The following is an 8,318-nucleotide window of genomic DNA, read 5'->3' as shown; positions in this document are numbered from 1 at the left end:
TGTGAACTCTTGCACTGTGCATGCCTGTTTCAACCCACAACCTATTGTTCCCACTAAACCGCAGTGTCTGCCAAACAGTCAATTACAAAAGCAATATTTCTGTGTCTAACCAATCGGAGCAGTGTTCTGATAGCAGGTCTCTGAGATACTAATACTCTGTGTTTCCCCATTATGTTCCCTCTATATATTAAGGGGTTCTTGCGCAACACCAGGGTCGACCGACCGGCCATGCGGGCCCCTTTTTCGAGGCGTTTATGGCTTCACATGCTTTCCCATGCTTTAGGTTTCAGTCCTCTTCCTCTCCTCTCTCTCTCGCTGTGGTTTCTACTCCAGTCCACCACAGCATACCAGTTATTATTAGGCAGTGGGTTGGGGTGCATGCTAGGCTAGAGGGGGGTTTCTTCTGTATGTCTTGTTAGCAGCCTCTATGCCAGGGCCAACCAAATGTATGAAATGCCAACAGACAGGTGGTGATCAGGGGGCCTAATGTCATGTGCTTAGGATGTGGTTCTCATAGTAACCAACTCTGTAGCTGTGTTATTTACGATGTTATGAAGTAATGGTATGAAGCTTTAACATTTTGATAATTCAATCTCAAACACATCTGTGTAGGTTAGGGGGAAAGCTGTTTTGACATCTCTGTCTGTCTGTCTGTCTGTCTGTCTGTCTGTCTGTCTGTCTGTCTGTCTGTCTGTCTGTCTGTCTGTCTGTCTGTCTGTCTGTCTGTCTGTCTGTCTGTCTGTCTGTCTGTCTGTCTGTCTGTCTGTCTGTCTGTCTGTCTGTCTGTCTGTCTTCCTCTCTAGTGACTTTCTGGTGCCACCCTCAGTCACTGTCAGTGCAGCACTACTTTTTTTCTCCTCTGATTGGAGCCAGGCCTGATGAGAGCCACCCATGTTACAGAAAGATAAGAGGCTATGGATGCACTTGATGCCTCTTCTTCCCAGAACTAAGACAATGGGACAGGTGTAAGCAATGTGGCAGAGATTTCACTTAGCCTGTTGGAGGAGAGAGAAAGAGACAGAGAGAGAGAAAGAGAGAGAGAGAGAGAGAGAGAGAGAGAGAGAGAGAGAGAGAGAGAGAGAGAGAGAGAGAGAGAGAGAGAGAGATAAAGAGACAGAGAGAGAGAGAGAGAGAGAGAGAAAGAGAAAGAGAAAGAGAAAGAGAAAGAGAAAGAGAAAGAGAGAGAGTTTTTCCCTCTGACATCATTGCACACATGATAGAACAGCACAATATATATTGGAATTATTTTTTTTTACAGTGCTGAGCGATGCTCTTCAGCTCGGCAACAAAAACAGTATCAAGGGTACAACAGTGGTGGAGTGGCCAGTGGCGCTGTTTCCCCCTACTGCGGATTCCATCTTTAAGGCTGAGCTGCAGGCACCAGGCACATTCCCCATGGGAGTAGACTGCCCTCTACTGGAGAGAGAGGACAGTGGAACTCAATAGAACTACAGTATAATGTATGGGCATTCTGATGTTTTGATAATTATGTCTCGCTGCTTTTCACACTGCTATATCATACATTTCATATGCAATTTCATTATACAAAAATACATGTTGATCAGGGCGTTATACGGCAGTATGAGATGTGATTTGCATTCGCAGGGTATTAGACTAGATCTGATGCTTGTTGAAAACTTTTCTTGCATATCAATCAGCACTTCACTATATTTGATAAAATAATATGATTTGATTGAGCCACTCAAAGCGTATGCTCCACTGGGATGGTACTAGAAGTGATCTGCATGGCTAAAGAAAAAGTCATGAATGTTCAAGTCATTCTCCTTGATCTCAGCTGGACACACAGGTCCATGCACATGTTGAACCTGTTGCCATTAAATCAGACAGAGGAGAGGAGAAGGGGTGATCACTAATGCACGAGTAAGAGTCGCTCTCTCTCACACACACGCTCTCTCTCTCTCACTCTCCAGTCTGAAAGTACAACCCTTCAATAGAAACCCTTTTCATTTAACCCAACTTAGAAGACCTTATCATTTTAGCCCAATTAATAGTATCCATTTGCATGTGAATCTCAATAGCGTTAGAAGGGCAGGATAAATCAATGGCCTTTAAACACAGAGATAGAAGGTCGTCGGCCATTAGGGAAGGTCACCCTGGAGTATATATTACGTAGCGGTCCGAGCCTCACCATGGCAACTGCTTCTCATGATCAGAAGTTTGAGAGGCGCTGGGCGTCACGGTAATAGACACGTCTCTCCAAGGTCGGCGAGGTAGTCATTGTCTTTTCAGCCGATATCATCCTCAGTCCTCACCGGGTGTCAGGGAGTAGCAGTCTGTATAAGACCTTAGTTTTCCCTCCATGGCCAGGCTTATCAATGAGCAGAAGCAGGCCTGGAAGTGTTGAGGTTGGGGAATTTAGATGAAGGGAACCTGAGGCTTTGGCTAAATACAATCGACCCACTGCAGAGGGAGCAGAATGTCATGATTGCCTGCAGGATGTATTTTTTGACTAGGTCAGAGAGCTGGGTTAGCATTCTGATCGTGATATATTTCTACTGGTGGAGCACACCAGTGTTTTATCATAGTGTTCCCCAGAGACAGAACAGTGGTGTGAGAGGGGACCCTTATAAGTGGACAATGCACTTCTCACATGTGAGGACACGTGTGTGTGTGTGTGTGTGTGTGTGTGTGTGTGTGTGTGTGTGTGTGTGTGTGTGTGTTTGTTTTGTGTGTGTGTGTGTGTGTGTGTGTGTGTGTGTGTGTGCACGCAAAGGAAACCCCACAGAGCTCTTCAATCATATATTGCATTTTGCCGGGAGGCATTCTTCATTTACGGGTTGAAAGGATTGGTTAAGACTGGAAAACAAATGTACTGCCATGATAAGAACATAAATCACACCAATCTGCAAAGCTATTGCTTTAAAATGAAAAAGTTTTTCACTTATCATAATTAACTGCTTTTTCATTGTCACTTGTCTGCTCCATTCAGTTTTTAAACCTGCTAACTCAGGTGGTACATGGATTAGTACGATTTCTTGCCAGCAGGGGGAGATATAGACATTCTGTATACTGTATTGACTGTGAGGCCATGTAGAGAGGAAGAAACCTAAAAAGTCGAAAGTCAAACATACTGAACAAAAACATGCTACAATTTCAAAGATTTTACTGAGTTACAATTCATATGAGGAAATCAGTCAATTTAAATAAATAAATTAGGCCCTAGTCTATGAATTTCACATGACTGGGAATACAGATATGCTTCTGTTGGTCACAGATACCTTTAAAAAAAATGGCCTCACAATGGGCCTCAAGATCTCGTCACAACATTTCTGTGCATTCAAATTGCCATCGATAAAATGCAATTTGTGTTTGTTGTCTGTAGTGTATGTCTGCCCATACCATAACCCCACCGCCACCATGGGGCACTCTGTTCACAACGTTGACATCTGCAAACCGCTCGCCCACACAATGCCATGCACATGGTCTGTGGTTGTGAGGCCGGTTGGACGTACTGCCAAATTCTCTAAAACGACATTGAAGGCGGTTTATGGTAGAGATATAAACAGTCAATTTTCTGGCAACAGCTCTGGTGTACATTCCTGCAGACAGCATGCCAATTGCCGCTCCTTCAAAACTTGAGACATCTGTGGCATTGTGTTGTGTGACAAAACTGAACATTTTAGAGTGGCCTTTTATTGTCCCCAGCACAAGGGGCACCTGTGTAATGATCCTGCTGTCTTGATATACTACACCTGTCAGGTTGATGGATTATCTTGACAAAGGAGAAAAGCTCACTAACAGGGATGTAAACACATTTGTGCACAAAATCTGAGAGAAATAAGCGTTTTGTGCATATGGACAATTTCTGGGATCTTTTATTTCAGCTCATGAAACAGTGCTCTCTCTGCTGTCTCCTGTAGTCCTTCGTTTTGTTGACGTTGAGGGAGAGATTATTTTCCTGGCAACACTGCCAGGGCTCTCACCTCCTCCCTGTAGGATCTCGTTATTGTTGGGAATCAGACCTACCTCTGTTGAGTCGTCAAACTTGATGATTGAGTTGGAGTCGTGCGGGGCCACACGGTCATGAGTGAATAGGGAGTACATGAGGGGGCTGAGCACGCACCCCTGTGGGGCCACCATGTTGAGGATCAGCATGGCAGAGGTGTCGCTGCCTACCTTCACCACCAGGGGTTGGCCCGTCAGGGAGTCCAGGACCCGGTTGCACAGGGAAGGGTTCAGACCCAGGGCCCTGAGTTTAATGATGAGCTTGGAAGGCACTATGGTGTTGAAGGCTGAGCTGTAGTCAATGTACAACATTCTTACATAGGTATTTCTCTTATCCAGGTGGGAATGTTTGAATAACCTATCAGGCTGAACACAAGCAGAGGGTGGGTGGACACCAGTCTGATGGAAAGGTGAGCTTTGGTTAGGTCAAATATAAACCACCTGGACATGAACTCTTGGTTAGACTGTTTCAACCCTTACCTTAGCTTTATCACTAACCTTCATCACAACCCAAACCCTGAACCTTACCCTAACCCTAGTTGGGATGTGGACATGAAACTAAGATTAGGATTAGGATTAGGGTCCATAACCTTAAAGGGTTACTTTGGGATTTTGGCAATGAGGCCCTTTATCTACTCCACCAGAGTCAGATGAACTTGTGGACACCAATTGTATGAAGGAAGTTAGAGGGTGTTAGAGGGTGTTTGCGAGCCACTGCTAACTAGTTTTAGCCCAATGACTCAAAGTCTATGGGTACGTGTAGCATGCTGCCAAAATCCAAAAGTATCCCTTTAATCCTGGTATCCCTCTCCTTACCTAAACCTACTGTCAGCCCATGTGGAGAGGATGACACATTCACATTCAAACAAGCATTCCAGTGAGGCTTATATGTAAAAGTTTGCTAACCTTTTCTTTCCTTCAGAGGCCATAGCAGAGGCCATATGTTGTTCAATCTAATTCTGCACTCTCTCTCCCTACCAAGTCATTCATCGAAGGACCTTTACCACACAGCTCACTGTCTGAACCAAAATAAAGCAAGCCTTGGGCGAAGAAAAGAATAGCTCCATTATCAGGAAGGATGGCAGAAATCTCATGGGTTGACAGAAATGGGAAGATTTCTCATTGAATTAAAGCGGGGGAAACCAGGTCAGTGTATTAGAGGGAAAGTATTTGTTTCTATTTTCCAAGAATTCCTTTTGGTGGTGACTGCTGGCTGGCCCACACTGAAGGACAACATTTTCATGGAGGGTTCCATCAAATTGAGCATTAACTCGCAGCGTTGGAGGTGTGAGCTGATACATTGGTGAGCTCCTCCTCTTGTGTGTCACCAACCACTCCGTTCCTTATTACCCCTAACTACTAGAAAAAGTGTAGGTTCTATCGTTAATAGAAACAGTTATGTTTTGATGTTCATTTGGACAGGGGATTTATATCCTAAGTCTAATTGAGGTGTAGACAATAGAACATCATGTATTCAACCATTTGTACTTGTAACGTGTCTGCATGAACTTCTAACACGGCTGCATCCGATTTGTCGGATATAAAGTCGAGTGTGGTTTCGTTGCATCCAATGGCAGTTTCCACGATAAGGCAACGCGTGTGGATTTGACAACGCAGTACCACCTCCGGCACAGCCAAAATAACCGCTATGTGGATGTCAGCTAGTGAGAGTTTGATAGAATCTTACCCTTAATTGCGGCCTCATGGTAATGTCACTGAGAGCAACATGAAAGGAAATAGCTGATATTGCAATAAAACAATTGTCTTTACTCAGCCTCTGCCTTGCCACCAATACAATAAACTCATTAACTTAATGTCTTAATCAATAATAATGGACTGATGGTCGTGACTTCACCCCGGCAGCAGAAAAAGAAACAGAGGCATAGCACAATTTCAGTGTTTCCTGAAATGACTTGAAGAAAATGAGTGGCCTAAATCCAAGAACATCATTATTTCTGGGAATCCATAGCCTGAAAGGACCTTTGGCCACTTTGCAAAAGGTACAGTGTTATTATTTTTCCTTTTCAGAAATGTAGTGTATATGAGGGTGAATCAGACAGCTATTGCAGAGAAAGAGTTTCACCCCAGTTTATGTTTTTCTTACAGTTTATTGCAATCTAAACTGTCAGAAAAACATATACTGAGGAGGAAACTATTTCTCGGTAATGGCCATCTGATTCACCCTGTCAGGTTATTTGGTTTTTGTCCATTCCTGACTACTGTGTAGTAGAAGTGGTATTTCTCATGATGGATATCATTTATATAGCACTGGTTGAATTAATAAAATGACGTTGAACCAAAGTGGAATAGACTTTGAATTGATGTGCCCAGTGGGTTAGCACTCAAAGTGCTTTACATTGAATGGACAAACAGCCCATCTGCCAACACTTCAATTGTATTCAATCTTTATTTAACCTGGAAAGACCCTTAATGTTAGGAACCTCTTTTGTAAGGGCAGCACATGGGTGATGCATGCATGGCAGCCATTTTGCAAACAGAATAAATGCATAAGGGGGTAGATACTTGTAGAACAACTAAGATCTCTAGTCTACTTTATTCCACATCTATCCATTTTATTGCTTTCGTTTATTGCCTCTAAATTATTTTCCCAGAACAATCATTCTGTATAAACCTCAAAAAGTTATTCCTGTTGGAAAAGTCTTCCGATGAACTTTACATCACTTCTCTTCTTAACGCTTAAATGCTCTTAAGATTGCCATGAATTACATCATCCATTTCTCAAATCATGTTTCTCCAAATTACACCTCCACCATAGTACCTTTATAAATCACATATAACTATTCCTCTGTCTCTGTTTACCTATTGCACTCTCTCTTCTCTGTTTCATAGAGAAAAGCTTCAGGGCATTGAACTTCCCTTCACATACTGACGGGTTGAAACTCTACAGGGCTCTGCTGAGTAATGAAGAATGTTCTGGCAACTTATTTCTTTGAAATTTGATCTGCCCTCAGATTGCAAAGGCTAGCATGCTAATTGCTAACCAACCCCCAACCCCATGGTTGGTTCAAACGCTGGATATACCTGTAGCTTTTACAGAACACAGGTGCATTCTGGATCTAATTCCACTCACATGACTGCTGTCCTCAGCATTGCCACTTCTCCCCTGTTTGTAACAATAAAAGTCACATATATATATATATAATAGCCCGGGGCAGTTCAGTGCTAGCGGGGGCGTTTGATTCTAGGAGGACGTCCCCGGTGATGACAGAAAATGCCTCCACGCAGGCTCAACTAGAATCTTCCATGGTTTATTCAGCGAGTGGAGCAGCTAGCTCAAAGCAGTGACACACTCTGTAGGGTTTTTTGCATCAGCAGATGAAAGGGCAATCATATCTCTGTGGGGATAGGGAGTTTATCAGACTGGGCTATTGTTGCTGACGCCCTGTCACTGTGTTCAACACTCATCTACTTGACAGCAACTGGCTGTGAATATTAAAGACTGGCAGCTTGAGGAGGAAAAAGACGAAGTCCTTTAACAAAGAGAATAGCCATGGAATGGACGCTTAGAATGAAAGTTTTAATGGAAACTGAAGTGTGACCCCAAAGTTGTATGCATGTATGGGTCTAAAACAATGTTTTATTTAACTAGGCAAGTCAGTTAAGAACAAATTCTTATTTACAATGACGGCCTACCAGGGAACAGTGGGTTAACTGCCTTGTTAAGGGGCAGAATGACAGATTTTTACCTTGTCAGCTTGGGGATTCAGTTCAGCAACCTTTCGGTTACTGGCCCAACACTCTAACCACTAGGCTACCTGCTGCCCCCGAGGGGTCTTTCATAGTCATTGGTCACAGTGATCATTTATTTAAATGTTGTATTGTTGCTTATAAGTCACATAAGCCACACATAAGCGTAGGAATAACATTGTGACATATTAATGCTCAATCCAGGGCCAAATCAATTAACCTCTTGTTTGCCAATCACTTTTCCGAATCTACTCACGTTTGGTGAGGAACCCGTGACCTGAGTGTCTTTCCTCCTCCGTGTGGTCTAGATGAACCCTGATTCTCAAATCAACATGATCCCCTACCCCCTAGATGTAGATCCAGAGAGAGAGGAGGGGAGGATCACTCTGGTATGCATAAGGCAGACCTATCTCATCCTCGCTGTGGGCAAAATGACCTCTTTGTGCCCCAGAAGGGATTGTTATCGCTTGGTAAGAGTCACCAGGAGATCAGCCATTAGTTTCCATCAATTTTACTTTGTGGCAAACCACTAGTAAACAGGCTAGGTGCTACACCGACTGACTGGTTGCCAAGGCACTTGCAAATTAATGGTATTTTTCTCTTTGATGTATGAACACTTTTAAAATATAGATGGCAAATCAGGG

Source organism: Salmo salar, chromosome ssa19 (genome assembly GCF_905237065.1).
Source record: "Salmo salar chromosome ssa19, Ssal_v3.1, whole genome shotgun sequence".
Classification (NCBI taxonomy): Eukaryota; Metazoa; Chordata; class Actinopteri; order Salmoniformes; family Salmonidae; genus Salmo; species Salmo salar.
This window is presented reverse-complemented; position numbering follows the sequence as displayed.